A 16,170-nucleotide genomic window follows, 5' to 3' on the forward strand; every position below is an offset into this window, starting at 1 on the left:
GGGATGGCACCATAGGATTGATTCTCTGTGCTTTAGAAATAGGCAGATTGTCTCCAAGTAAGAATTGGGGAAGCATTTAAGTGAATGGCAAGAAAAAGAGGTGTTGTCAAAGAAAAATTCCAAATAACATATTCATGACAATTATTTAAAGCAAAGAAAAAAAAACCCACTGGACTAGTAAAACAGAAATTCACTAAAATCTCTGCTTATTAATCTTTGCAGTTCTCTTCATATATAAGGTATAAAGAGAAGGGTCAACAATCTATATTATTTTTAAAAAGATTTTACTACTTAACCTTATTTAAATGTACATAAAATAGCATCGTATGCTTTGCCTGCATGTATATGCATATACATTATGTGCTGCATACATCAGCACATAATGCGTGATGCCAGAGCGGGCTGGGAAGGCAGCATTGTATTGTCTAAAGCTGAACTTACAGATGGTTGTGAACTGTCTGTCATGTGGGGACTGAAAATAGAATGTGAGACCTCTGGAAGAGCAGTCAGTGCTCTTAACCACTGAGCCGTCACTCTAACTCCATCATCTAGTTACACAATTATCATTTCTTTATTTGCATACCATTTTTACTATCTTTACTCAGTATGTTACAGAGAATGTATGTTGTGTTAATAAAAACTGTAATCTGTTCAACTGAATAGCTGAAACTCAAACTAGACACAAAACTGGAACAACACCAGCTCACACAACTATGGCCCTATCTAGTCAGTACAGGCATTACAGTGGAGTTGACTGAAGAGAGTCAAGACTGATATGAAAGACAAGGGAAAATGTGAGCAGCATCTTCAGTGTTCTAATTTTTTCAAGAATATACTCATTAATTTTCCCAAAAATATGATTAATCTAAATAATTTAAATAATGAAATCTTAGAAACAACTTCTAAAGAAATTTATCATTTGCATAACACTATTTTCTGTCTTCAAACTACCAAGGTTACTATTCAAACCCAAATTCACTCTAGAAAGCAATTATTTCTTAAACATACTTGCAAAACAGTGATGTCCCTTTTAACTCCTTTGACCCTTAGGCAGGCAGTGCTCCTGGGGCTTCAGCTGTTCTGGAAACAAGCTCTTCTAGACTATGACTCCGAGTGGCACAGCTCCATCACTAACAGATGATAACAGGTCCCGATGAGGAGCTGTGGGCATCACACAGCACATCAGAGAGAGGTGCTAGCCTATGATGAGTCTACATCTTTGCCATAAGATCAAGTCTTTGATGAAAGACAAAAACCAAGGAGGCATGCAATCTGCAGAGCATCTAGAGATTGTGGAGCCTGGCAAATGCTTGCTTTCCCAGAAGGAAAAGCAGTGCAAGGAGGCGGCGTCTCAGTAAGCTGGCACAGCCAGACTGTGTGAGTCTCTAGGGCTAGGGCTCCCAGAAGGTCTAACTGGGATGATGAGGCCAACACAGCTAACAAGGCATTCCTGAGGCTAAGAACATAGAGACAGTTGCAGCCACAGAACAGATCAAGCACATCTGCTTCCCAGAGAGGGTCCAGTGCTCAAGACTCAAAGATAATAACCCCAAAAGAGGGTGTGGCAGCTGAGATGGCTCAGTAGTAGAATCCTTGCCTAGCGTGGCTTCTTCATATCTAGCACTGAAAAAAAGGTAAAGTGGGAAAAGATTAACACAGCCCAGAGAAATTCTGGAAGACAGAACCCATCTACTTAGGGCTACTGTGCAAAGTGCAAAGGAGCTTTAGTGTGACAACTCCAAACAAACTCAACAATGGAAAAGCCAAATCAAGACCAGGCATGATGGATCCAATCTTTACCCCAGAACTTGAAAGATAGGCAGACAAACATCTCTTAATTTGAGGGCAGCCTATTTCTGCCTACTCGCAGAGGGAACACATAAAAAATGACTTGCAGAGTCCTCACAAACTTTGGTGGAAGATGAATCCTACCACCTCGCTCAACCACTAATCAAAAAGGCTAGTTCTGTCACTATCTGTCCAATACATGTGCAAAGAAAGAAGGCGAACCCACCAGGCCAGACAGAGCAGGCACGGTCCAGGCATGTCAGAGAGGCCTGAGACTAAAGGAAAGGGTAGAGTCTGGGTGCACAGGGTGAGAAGCACCAAGTATAACGCCAAGAACCTAAGCCAAATTCTAACAGGACCAGGTGGGCAACAGGTGTGTGTGGGCCTCAAAGAACAGCCCCAGTGCTCCCTTCCTCAAGCAAGGCCACTAAAAGTCAAAACAGACATCTAGCTCCTCAGCCTACTACACTCACTACAGTCCTCAGAGACTCTTCATGCCTGTCTACTCAGCAGTCCCTGAAATCAACCTTGTAACAGAGTGAAAAGCAAGATACAGAAATCTAAAACATCCTTCCTCTCAGACCTCCTCCATCTTCGTCCCCCGCCCCCAACTCTCCTCAGAAAAGAGAATAGTCTTTCAGGCTCGCTCGTTCTACATGTCAAACTCCTATCCTGAGAGCGCACACGCTATAGACAAAGCCATTCCAGCAGGTGCTCCCACAAACCTCATTCTAGACTGAACAAAACCTAGTTTGTTTGTGAGGCCCATGGTGTCACCCACAACAGGACTACAGAGCCCAAGGCTGTTTCTGTTTATGGGGAACAGAGGTCCAAACATCCCCTGAAAAGAAGCTAACCTTGCCAGGGAACATACTTTCCTTTTCTATACAAGCAGCCACTCGCTGTGAGGTTATTCTGAGCAAATAAGATCAAGGTATGAGTCAAATAGTCACCTAGGTATCAAAATAGAACTGAATTCAGAATAATACACCCACCTCCATGCCCTACTAAGAGACAAAAAGTGAACTTCAGAGATTAGCCATTCCATAGTATGAAGGGGAGTGCAGGGGAGTGCAAAGAAGTAGATGTGATGAGGTACACCAGATGACAGAGAGGGGACATTAGGAAATGCCTGAGAAATTCTGAAACGTCTATAGCTAATACTCAAATGTCAATGCTGGCTTCTTAGTTCAGACCAAGGTTGTCCGTAAGACGGTAGCAATAAGGGAAAGCTAGGTGGGAATTATATAAGACTTTTGTTACTTATGCACATTTTCCCCAAATCCATGTTTTTTCAGAAATAAGAAGTATAATTTTACAAATTATCAGGCCTGTAAATAAAGTACACCTTAATAATTCCACTCCCATAATCAAATCATAACTAGCAACAAGAGATATGAAGAAAAAATAGACTGAAATGAACCTCAGAGATGGACACTACACTGTATCTTAAGAAAAACTATACACATGGCAGTCACACTTGACAATGAAGCTCTTGCACTATAGCAAGCTTAAGTAACACTGTGCACTATGTGTGCACAACGCATGGACAAGTAAAGCAAACGCAAGTCTCCTGAGCCATTTCTTCAAGATTTACCTGATTTACTTTATGTCTGCGCCCATCCCGCCTGCATTCATGCATGTGCACCACAGGTACACTTGGTGCTGCGACCATCTAACCTGCATGCATACATGTGCACCACAGGTACACTTGGTGCTGTGACCATCTAACCTGCATGCATACATGTGCACCACAGGTACACTTGGTGCTGCGACCATCCTGCCTGCATGCATGCATGTGCACCACAGGTACACTTGGTGCTGCGACCATCCTGCCTGCATGCATGCATGTGCACCACAGGTACACTTGGTGCTGTGACCATCTAACCTGCATGCATGCATGTGCACCACAGGTACACTTGGTGCCTAAGACGCTAAGAAGAGCGTACTGGACGCCCCTAGAACTGGAGTTATGGATGGCTGTGAGGCACCAAGTGGATTTTGGGAATCCAACTTGGTTCCTCTGTAAGAGCTGCAAAGACTCAACCTCAGACATTTCTTTAACCCACTCAGATATTTTAAAGGCAACAGGTTTCAGAACTGTTTGAAAACACTGAGGTCCCCATACAGGTCAGAGATAACAATTCCTCCAAGACGTATAGAAAATCACCCAAATAAAACACATCTCCAAGTGTGACACTACATTTTAAGACATTATAATCCAGATCATAATTTTATCTGAAAAAAAAAAAATTAAAACAAAGACAAATTTCTAAAGCAAATGCCAGGCTAAGAATAGGGCAATATCTTCAAGTAGGTACCAACACAGAAATAACTAAAGAATCCTTGTCTACAAATTGAAGTGCAATTATTTTCGAGGCCATCTTCTAAACAAAAAGAATTATGTAAGCAAAGAAAACGGATGAGACACAAGGAAGGGCTATAGGGTGCCTGAGTAGTGGACTCCATAGTCCTGGGAAGAAAGGTCATGTAAAGAAGGGCTAATGGTGGGTATTACATAAGAAAGCCATCCAGTACTACAGCGACACACGGTCTACTCCTAGTATACAAAAACACCGAGATCAAACACAGAAAAGTAGCTCTAGTGCCAGTACACAGTTGAGCATATGCATAGTCAGTCTCTGAAAACCAGACCAGTTCCACAACAAGGCTGATCTTTCTACTTCCATGAGCCTTTTAGAAGACAACTCTGTCCAGGGCCTGCCCACAGCAGGAAGAAGCTGCTGAAACTGCGCACACTGAGAGAGGTTGACACACAGATTCTTTTAACAGTGTCAATTTTTTGTTGTATTTTTTGGAAGCTGGATGACAATCTGTAGATGTCAGTCAGCACACTCCTTGCACCAGCTTTGGAGAACTGACCTCCCATGTTCAGGCTTGGCATCAAGTGTCTTCTTTACCTGCTTAGCCATCTGGACAGCACAGGTATGGAATTTTAAACAAATTGTCAGTAAGCATACAGACTGAGAGGCTCAAAATAGCAGTCTTTAAAGTGTGGTCCAAGGACCCTAGAGGAGCCTCTAAACCTATCCGGGAGGTCGACAGGTTTGAGAAATTCACTGAGGTGACACCTAAACAGATAATCCAATCCATTCAAAGATAGCCAGTCTGATGACAACCCAAACTACATAAAGAGACCCATTGGAAAGAAAGGGGGAGGGAAGAAAAGATGAAGAGAAGAACAGAAAGAAAGGGAAGGGAAAGAAGGTAAAAAGACCCACTGGCATAAGCCAATGACTTTCCTGAATGTACAATTCCCGTCCTCCATTTGTGTCATCCCGAGTCCCTGCACTGCCTGGCATGCACCGACCACTCAAGGCAGAACCTCTTCTCCTTGGGAAACACCCTCCTTCCATCAGAGAGCGACTGGCTAGAAATTTCACTTGTTAAAGCATCGGGACTGGCAGAGGCTTCATGGAAAGCACACAGATGACTCTCCTCCCAGAAACATTCGACCAGTCTAATATACTAAAATGAAAAATTTGGGGAAAGACGGGAGTTTGGGAAACCACCCCAATGAGCAGACAGTACCTAGCAATTTTCTGGATTGCATTATCCTACAAAAAAGTGCAGCGGCATTTGGGTATGTAACGGACTCTGCTGACCTTATTCCCAAAGACCAGTATGTGATGATGCTGCAGTGCATAGGATGAAAGACCCGGAAGACAAACTCTGAAATGCAAGCAGGGAACCAGTATTTGTCAGAAAACCTCCAAAAATATATTCAAATTACTAAAATATGCTTCTATTGTATTTTCCAGGTATACTTCATACAAAACTGGCTCACAAGTTAATATAAGGCACAATTTGTAAAATTTTAACACAATAGATCTCTTATCACTAACTTTTTACTGGGAAACTAGTTATTTTAAATAAGAATACAAAGTGTTTTCCAGGGCAGAGTTTGGAGTCACAAGAATTACAATATTGGGTCAGCTCCTAAAGGCAATTAGCAGTTTATGCTGTTCCAAAGTCCTGTTTACATAGCCAAACAGCATCTGGTGATCTAAAACACGAATGACGGCCTGGTTTCAGCATCACCCCGCATAAGTCTCTTTGAGGCATGCTCCACCTTGGGACACACCTGCAATCTCACCATACCAGTGTTTATATTGAAACCCTAAGTCTTAAGGTTCACAAATAAACCTACTCAAGCCCAGCATTGACTTCAACGGCCTCTCCCTATTCTAAACTGAAAACTAATGGCCCCCGACAAGTGAACTCATTCCTTTTTTATAGAAAATGAGGTAACTACAAAATCTTGTCAGTTATTTTATGATTACCATATTTGAGGAGCTGAGCACTGTAGCACACCTGTAATCCCAGCACCCAGGAAGCTAAAGCAAAAGTTCAAGGTTAGCATGAGCTACACGGCGAGATGTAATCCCCCCATCAATATTAATCACATGTGGGTGTAGGGTGTGCTGTGTGTTGTCCACAGTGAAGGCATGCATGTGGTGGTCAGAGGACAATCTGAAGAAGGCAGTTTCCACCTTCCACCATGTGGTCCTGGGCACCAGAGCTCTGGGGTCAGGCTTCACAACAGGCACCTTTACCCACTGAGCCTATTATCTTACCAGCACTTTGTTTTGTTTGAGACAGGGTCTTATGTAATCTAAGCCAGCCTTGTAGGAGATAGGGTGTGTCTCTGGGAGTCTTTGAGGTTTCAAATACCCAGGCCACTCCCAGTCAGCACTAGTGCACTGTCTCCTATCTCCCTCCCATCCCCCTAGGTCCGTCTGTCTGTTGCTTGCTTGTGGATCAGACAAAGATCTCAACTACTGTTACAATAGCATGCCTGCTTGCTGCCATACCCAACATGAACTAACCTAACTTTCTGGAACTGTGGCCCCCAAATTGAATGCTTCCTTTTATAAGATGCTTTGGTCGTGGTGTTTTGTCATGGCAACAGACAAGTAAGACACATACTTTCTTTTTTATACTTACTTTTATTGCTGGTGTGACAAGTCAAACTATGTAACCAAGAATAACCATGGAAATCCACCATGTGACTACTTGGACTACTTGGAAACAGATCTTTGCAGGTACCTAAACCTAGTATGGCTGTTTTCCTAAAAAACAGAAACTTAGGATACAGATAGGAGAGCCAAATATAGACAGATGCAAAGACAGGAAGGGGACGCAGGAAGCTGTATATCATTCAAACAACCCCGAAGACTGCTGCCAACTTTCAGAAGCTCCAGACAGACCTAGAGCATATGACCCTGGATCTGGCCTCTAGCCTCTCTCTAGGGGTTATACACTTGAGCCCCTAGACTATTGTGTTGTCACAAGCCAATGTTTACAAATTTAAACAAAGTTTTGTTCAAGCTCCACAAACAGTTTTAGTAAAAACAAAGCATCAAATTTTCTAAGGCAGTAAATGAGTATAACATCTTAGAATACAGGTCATTTTAGCTCATAGCACAAAAGATCTGCCCTTCCAACATAACCAAGTACTGTCTGGACACCTATGTTTTACTTTAACCAGCTCTTTGGAGAAAGTCTGAGGTAAACTGTATTGCTTTTCTGTGTGTGCTAAACTCCTGTCCCCCCCCCCCCTTTTCTTTTTGCTTCTCAAGTGCTAGAATTCTAAGCATGCACAATCATGACTGACTGTAAACATTAATTCTCAACCTAAATAAGTCATGGTAAGATACTTGGGTCTGGGAAAGGGTTTTAACAGGTTCTGTAGGGTAAAAAGATAGAACTCACTCATCATTCTTGGTACTGAGACTAGTTCTAGACAACCACACTTCTCTTTGCCACAGACCACAAACTTCCCAGTAACAGCCAAAATGTTGGTGCTTATTTGACTATAATTACAATTCTTCAGAACGAGCAGACAGCAGTCTGTAGAGGCATGAAACACTCTTAGCTTGGGAGAAGTAAAGGCTGGCGAGGAGTAACAGAAGGAAAGGGTCGGGGGCCTCTCCAGAGACGTGACAGTGGCGACTGAATGAAGGGAAGGGACATTTGTTTTGGAAGAGCCCATGGCTTAAGAACATTGAGGTGCAGTATAGCTGGGACAAATGAAAAGGTCAACAAACCTTTTTCATGGGTAAGAAATCAACAGGAGGGGGTGGGGAGAAAAAAAGAAAAGAAAAAGAAAAAAAAAAGAAATCAACAAGAAAGGACAATCAAAATTAACAATTACAGCAAGTTAAGAAGATCAATATTCTCCCAAACTGGGAAGGTCTTAAAAACCACTTTTAAAAATACTACAGCCTCCCCAAGAAAGAGTTTCAGAACATCATGCCACAAAGGACAACAAGACCATACAGTCAACATAGCCAAAGTACACCAAATCCAAAAGCCAACTAACTTGTGACTGAAATCCACATGGAAAGACTCTGAGAACAAACACTGGGTGATGAGACGGGCAGTGGTGAGCCATCATGCTGCCATTATGAGCTCTGCACTCAAACTAGGGATCCCTTGGACATCAGCAACCAGCCCCAGTCAGGGAGTTACCCACAGTGCTGCAAAGCAGGGTTTGCTGGGATGCAACTGGAGAGCTGTGCAGAAATGAAAAGCCCCTGCTGTCCTTTCAGAGAATGCAGGTTAGTGCCCAGCGCCTTCATGTGGCTCACAGCCATCAATACCCCCAACTCAGAGGATTCAAACAGCCTCTTATGACTGAGCAAACACCAGGTTTGCACACGGTAAACGAACACACACACACACGCGCGCGACAAATACTCATACACATGAAATATAAATAGATAGATGATCCTAATTCACCAAACGCTAGAAGCAATGGATTTGGTAAATCTGTATATAAAACTTCTAACAATTTGTGGGAAAAGAAAGGGAAACAACTATGGTTGGTTTGCTCCTTGCATCTCTGGATAAATTGACAAAGGAAAATATGTACCCCATAATAAAATTTCTAGCATCTCAGACAATGGCAAAAGACCACAATGAGATCAGTGATAAAGCTGGCTGGCCTTGGGATGCTCATAAACAGTCTAAACTTTGGACTCTAAAGATCGCTGCCTGTGTCCTGTTAAAGAATCTTTTCTCTAGCAGCCACAGAGATCAGGTTGAAAGATCAAACAAAGAAAATCAAATAGTAATTATATCCTTATTGTAAGGTTAGCTGAACTGCCAGGTAGTGGCGACACACACCTTTAATCCCAGCACTCAGGAGGCAGAAGCAGGTGTGTCTGTGAGTTCAAGGCTAGGCTGGTCTACAGAGCAAGTCCAGGACAGCGGGGACTGTTCAGGAAAACCCTGTGTGAGTATTGGGGTGTGTGTGTGTGTGCGTGTGCCAGGGCAGGGTTGGGGAGAGATGATTTAAGACTGGCTAAATTATTAAGAAAAATTCAAGCCCTGGTCACGAACAGTGTTGGCAGTTAAAGTGAGGGCATTAACTGCCAAAGACTGAGATCCTGTAACTTGGAAAGTGGATATGGAGGACCCTAAAGATTCTCAAGTGATGTGATAATAATCCCTGCATTTTGATAGGAGATTTCGTTATTGCTATAGGCTCAGTATGTGGAGATTCTGGGTTTAATATGGAACCTCATACAGTTACAAAAAAATGTATCAGAAGTTTGTTAGGATGGTTGGCTAAAGCATTTGCCAAAAGATGGTCTACTGAACAGGAGTGGGAAGTGCATGATATCCCTCGGTTTAGTGTTGATAAAGGGAACTGGCATGCCAGTGGGTACACTGTGCAGGATCTAATCTTCATCATGAGAAGGATGGCATGCCCTTCACAAATCCTGTAAGATACAAAGTGGTGAGAGGGGTACCATTTGAAAAGGTTCATTGTCCCCCTTTTTCTTATGCCAGAATCTGGGATTGGAGATGCTGCTGTTGAGTTAGATGAATTAAATGCAATAGGTTTAATTGGTCCCTGGAAGAACCAGAGGCCAGGTGGCACCACTAAGTCAAAATTCTTCAACATGCCCAGGCTCCTCTACCATTTAGACCATATGATCCAGCAGACTAAAATCTACTAAATGTCAATGGCAGGTAAGGATGCTGTTAGGGCCTCTGGCAGTGGAATGTTGTAGCAGGGTTCTACCAACATCTGCACACATCTTTTCCCCATTTGGAAGACAGCGCGTGGCCTGCTACTGGGTCATACTGGAAATATAATGTTTGCCAATGAGCAACCAAGTTACCTTGCAACCTGAGCTGGCCATCATGAGCAGGGTGTTGTGTGACCCACGGAGTCATAAAGCAGAACACGCACAGAGCGATCCGTTATTAGATGGAAGCAACACATATGTCATCCAGCTCAAGGACCTGAAGCTTTGTAAAAACCAAGTTATGTAAAGGAGTTGCCCAATGCCTATCCTATTCCTGTTACAATGCCGCCTGCTCCCAAGCATGCCCCTATAGCTTCCCGGGGTGTGCCCTATGATCAGTAGACTGAGGAAGATAAGAACTATGGCCTCGCTTACTGATGGCTCTGCACATTACTCAGGCACCACCCAGAAATGGACAGACAGCATTACAACCCCTTGGTGAGGCAACCCTAAAAGACACAGAGGCAAAGGAATCGTCACTCAAACTTCAGGCAGTACACTAAGTCATACATATTTTGTGGAAGGAAAACTGGTCAGATGTGTGAGTTTTCATTGATTCATGGGCTATAGCCAATGGACTGGCTGGATGGTAAAGGACTTACAAAGAGCATGATTGGAAATTTGGTGAGGAAAAACATCTGGGCAGGAAGTATATGGATAGATCTCTCCAAATGGACTAAGAATGTGAAGATGTTTATGTCCCGTGCTCATCAAAAGCTTACTTTTGATGAGGATAAATATGGAGGATAAGCTGGGCGTGGTGGCGCACGCCTTTAATCCCAGCACTCAGGAGGCAGAGACAGGCAGATTTCTGAGTTCGAGGCCAGCCTGGTCTACAAAGTGAGCTCCAGGACAGCCAGGGCTATACAGAGAAACCCTGTCTCAAAAAAACAAAAACAAAAACAAAAACAAAAAAAAAAAAACAAAAACAAAAAACAAAACAAAACCAAATGTGGAGGATAAGTTCAATAATCAACTAGATAGAATGACCCATTCTGTGGACTGTCAGCCTCTTTCTCCAGCCATCCCTTGTCATTTCCCAATGGGTGGGCACAGGAAGACATGGGCATGGCGGCAGAGATGGGGATTATGTTTGGGCGTAACAACATGGACTTCCATTCCCTGAGGCTGACCTGGCTACAGCCACTGGTGAATGCCAACAGCAAAGACTGATACTGAGCCCCAAAATATGGCACCATTCCTTGTGGTGACCAGCCAACAATATGATGGCAGGTTGATTATACTGGACCATTTCCTCCATGGAAAGGATAACACTCTGTCCTTACTGGAGTAGACACTTATTCTAGATATAGACTTGCCCTTCCTGTTCATCTTGTTTATGCCAAAACCACCATCTGTGGACATATAGAACGCCACTGTCTGTGGACATATAGAACGTCACCGTCTGTGGACATATAGAACGTCACTGTCTGTGGACATATAGAACGTCACCGTCTGTGGACATATAGAACGTCAGCGTCTGTGGACATATAGAACGTCACTGTCTGTGGACATATAGAACGTCACTGTCTGTGGACATATAGAGCGTCACTGTCATGGCATTCCAGACAGTATTGCTTCTGACCAAGGATCTCACTTAATAACCATAGAAGTGTTAAAGTGGGCCCATGACCATGGAATCCACGGGTCTTACCATGTTCCTCACCATTCTGAAACAGCTAGCCCAATAGAAAGATAGAACGGGATTTAAAGACACAGTTACAGCGCCAATTAGTGGTAGCAACATGAAGGGCTGGGAGATGATTCTCCAAACAGAGGTATATGCTTTGAATCAGCAAGATTCATGGGTCCATGAAATCAAGGGATAGAAAAGGGAATATTCCCACTTAATATCACACCAATGAGCCACTGGGATAATGTTTTGCTTCCTGTTCTGCTGGCCTAGAAGCTTTGGTTACAGGAGCCACAACAAGCTTCCCACTGCACTGGAGGCTCAGGCTCCCCTGGCAACTGAGCTTCTGATGCCAATAGGCCAACAGGCTAAGAAAGGAATAACAGTGTTAGAAGGGGTAAATGATCCAGATTACCAAAGGGAAATTGGATTGCTTCTCCACCATGGAGGTAAAAGAAGATTATGTGTGGGTGCAAGAGATTTATAGGCTGTCTTTTGGTATCACCATGTCCTGAGATGAAATTCAATGGTAAACTACAACAGTCTAATTCAGGCAGGATGACAAAGAACACAGACCCTCGGGAATGAAAATAGGGGTCATTCCTCCAAAAAGAGACATGACATGCTCAAGGTGCATGCTGAGGAAAGAGGAAATACAGAACAGGAAGCAGAGAAAGACAGTTGTAAGTATCTCCCTACAGCAGTTGCAGAAACGAGGATTAAAACTGGCATCAGTGTTTATATCATATTTTGTTAAGAATGCTTGTAGAAATATTTGGTTTTTCTTTCCTCAAATCCTTTATCATGAAATGTAACATTAATTAATCAGTGGCTGCTGTACTAAATATTGATTCCTCAAGGGAGATTGTACACGCAATTGTTATATCATATTAGGCTACAATGATGACCTGGTTATTGTTTTCATTTGGAAATCAAGCAGGACATAAGAGGCTGTAATTGTGTGTCAAGATGACAAGGGGCGGACTTGTGATGGTTATTCTTTTTTTTAAAAGATTATTTTATGTATATGAGTATGTGGTAGCTGTACAGATGGTTGTGAGCTATCATGTGGTTGCTGGGAATTGAACTCAGGACCTCTGCTCGCTCTAGACCAAAAATTTATAAAGTAAGCTATAGCTGTCTTCAGATACATCAGAAGATCTCATTGCAGACGGTTGTGAGCCAGTGATGGTTATTCTTGGTTGTCAACTTAATATATCCGGAATTAACTAAAACCCAAACATCTAGGTATAGCAGTGAAGAACTTTTTTAGTTAAATCATTTGAAGTGGGAAGACACACCTTTAATCTTAGCCACAGGTTCTGGTCGTGGCCTATATATACAGGGGTACAAAAGAAGGACGCTTGTGCTCTTTGCCTCTTGCCCTCACTTTTGCTGTTAAGTTCATTTCCTCACTGGCATTATAGCCACTTCCTCACATTCTAGCATATACTCAAGACCAGCCAAGGCATATAGCCTCATGGACTGAACAACTATTAGATTCTTGGACTTTCTGTTGCTAGACAGCCATTAATGTAACATACTTTAATAAATCATAGACAGACAGATGATAGAGTCTTCAAAAGCTGTTCCTCTAGACAACTCTAAGACAAAAGTAATGCCTTTAGTTAAAACATTTAAAATCTAGAAAACTACTGGGAGGCAGAGGAAAGCAGATCTCTGTGAGTTCAAGGCTAGCCTGGTCTACAAAGTAAGTTCCAGAACAGCTGGGACTAAACAGAAAAACCCTGTCTTGACACAAACACACACACAAACACACACACACACACACACACACACACACACACCCCAAAACAAAAAGGGGGGGGGGGAGATCTAAGAAATAGGGGCTGAGCCGGGCACACACCTTTAAGCTCAGCACTTGGGAGGCAGAGGCAGGCAGATTTCTAAGTTTGAGGCCAGCCTGGTCTACAGAGTGTTCCAGGACAACCAGGGCTACACAGAGAAACCCTGTCTTGAAAAACCAAAAAGGAAAAGGAAAAGGAAAAAGAAAAGGAAGGAAAAGGAAAAAGAGGAGAGGAAAAGGAAAAAGAAGAGGAGAGGAAAAGGAAAAAGAAGGGGAGGGAAGGGGAGGGGAGGAGAGGGGAGGAAAAAGAAGAAGAAAGGAAATGGGAAAGGGGAAGGAAGAAAGAACGGCCAGAAAGATGACTCAGCAGTTAAGAGCATATGCTACTTTCCCAGAGGACCTGGGCGCGAGTCCCAGCACCCATATGGTGGCTCACAACCATCTGTAACTCCAGTTTCAGGAGATCCAATTCCATTTTCTAGCTTCTATGGGCATCAGGGCACACATATGGTTAAGTGCATAGAAATATATGCAGGCAAACACACACACAATAAATAACAACAATGACAATAACATCTAGACACTCATTGGGCTTCCCATTCTTGAACTTGTAAAAGATTAACAGGCACGGACTTATCTAGATGTTCTAATATCCCTCAGAAGTTAGGCATTACAGTAGAGTCTTGGACCAAGCCTATAGAACGGAGGCTGCAATGAAGAAAGCTGCCAACACTGTATCAAGCAGGCAATAGGACCTTTCCTCCTCTGGCCTGATACCAATGCCTCACAATTCGGGATCCTAAACATATTGCTGTCAATAAAACATGTACCCAGTTAGCAAACCACAGAGGCTCAGTCTAAAGAACAAACCATATCCAGACAGATATGGCCATCAGCTTACCTATATCTGCATTTTGAAGAATAAATATCATGCACCAAGTTTCACTTAGGTTTCCAAATATGAAATTATCACAATTACACTGCTGACTTCTAGACTGAGAAATATGAAAGAACCTGTCTTTAACAGCAGAACCACAGGCCACTTTACACTACATTTTGTTTGTTTGTTTGTTTTTTCTCTGTATTGCCCTGGCTGTCCTGGAACTCACTCTGTAGACCAGGCTGGACTTGAACTCAGAAATCTGCCTGCCTCTGCCTCCTAAGTGCTGGGATTAAAGGCGTGTGCCATCACGCCCGGCCACACTGCATTTTTATTTAAAACTCAAAAAGGTCTTGGTATGTAGCTTAGTAGTAGAGTGCTCATCAAATAATAGTAAGGCCCTAGGTCCAATCTCTCTCAACACACATACTCACATATGTACACAATTTCTGAAAAGAAGGGCTCTCTAAGTTCTTCCCTTTCTGTACCCTACCCTAGCAAATAAGGTGAAATGTGCAGCCTAAAACATAGTCCTGAGCTCAGATGCAGCCAGAGGATGCAAGCAGGAGGATGGAGCGTGGACACTTTATCCTAGCTGCTTCTGATTGAGCTTCAGTTCTTCTCCCAGGAGTGCTCCAAAAGATGTCCTCAGCAGCAGCAGCAGCAACAAAAGCACCATGCACTTGTTAAACATCGCAAGTTAAACATCTCACCCTGCCTCAAAGCACACTGCAGTTACCAAAATACATGCCACTGGCATGCAAGAGCCTGAAGATCACCCACTCCAGAAGGCGACGCTTGCACCTAATCCAACAACAGGGCTTCCTTCCCCTCAGAGCTCCTTGATGAGACACAGAACAGATAATCCCACTGATTTCCAGTAACAGTGTAGCCAGAGCACATCATTGTCCTAAGTCTGTGTGTGCCCTGCCTTGTTTCTTAAGTGTAAAAAGCAGAGCAGTGGATTCACTTCACTGGCAAATGTCTTTCCTGTCCTTAGATTCTGAATTACAAACACCTGTAACCATTTCCAGAACAGATGCACCTCATGCCAGCAGCTCAATCACAGGAGATATGTCCCCCAGGTATGTTTGCAGACAAGGCACAGGCGTGAACACTACCTGCTCTTCAGAACACCTGCTGCAAGGACAGAGATACTACAACCTTCCATGTATGCTCTAGACCCTACATCCAGGGCTAATTAACTCACAGGCCCAGTAAAATGTGCTTCTTGGAGGAACTGCATTACTGGAGACAAGTTTGAGAGTTCAAAGCTTCATCCTGCTTCTAGTTCCAATGCAGTTGAAGATTCAATCTCTCAGTATCCTGCTTTGGCATCCTGTCTGACATGCCTCCCCAACACAATGATGGATTCTTGTCACTCTGAAACTGAAAGCCAAATCAAACTATTCCATAAATTGCTTTTAATTATGGTATTGTGCCATACCAGCATAACAGTAACCAATACAGAGGCTAAGAAGAAATCTTATTTAACACTTAAGACAAAGGTTAAGAGGTGACACAACACTATCAAGTTTCTACAGACATTGAACAGGGGAAGCCCCAAAACACTGGACTGCTTTCCCCAGCATACTGCCTACATTCCCCATACTAACCCACATAAACAGCTAGAAAACGAACGCTTTTATTTAACAGTCAAACTAATAAATCACCGGATAAAGAAGCCAGGCCTGATTACTAGTATGCCTATAGTTCTAGCAATACACAGACAGGTGACTGCCCTAAGTTCAAGGCCAGCACAGGCTACAGAAAGAAAACTATGTCAAACAAACAGACAAGTAAACAAACAAACCTCTGTAAGTTAATACTGCTATAATTAAATGTTCCTGATCTTTTTTTTAAAGTTACCTTATGTGCATGAGTGTTTTGTTCACAAGTCTGTGAGACCTGAGAGACCTGAGAGGGGATTAAATGCCCTAAAACTATTAATAATTAAGTCATTGTGAGACAGTACTTGAGTGCTGGGAATTAAACCCAG

The 16,170-nt window shown here is 43.0% G+C and overlaps 1 protein-coding gene across 3 annotated transcripts in view; it reads right to left on the minus strand.

The window, feature by feature from the left end:
* The window catches only part of Ankrd11 (ankyrin repeat domain 11), a 158,964-nt gene that overhangs the window by 71,338 nt on the left and 71,456 nt on the right, over positions 1 to 16,170 (minus strand). The window lies entirely within an intron of this gene.

Source organism: Mus musculus, chromosome 8, assembly GCF_000001635.26.
Source record: "Mus musculus strain C57BL/6J chromosome 8, GRCm38.p6 C57BL/6J".
NCBI lineage: Eukaryota > Metazoa > Chordata > Mammalia > Rodentia > Muridae > Mus > Mus musculus.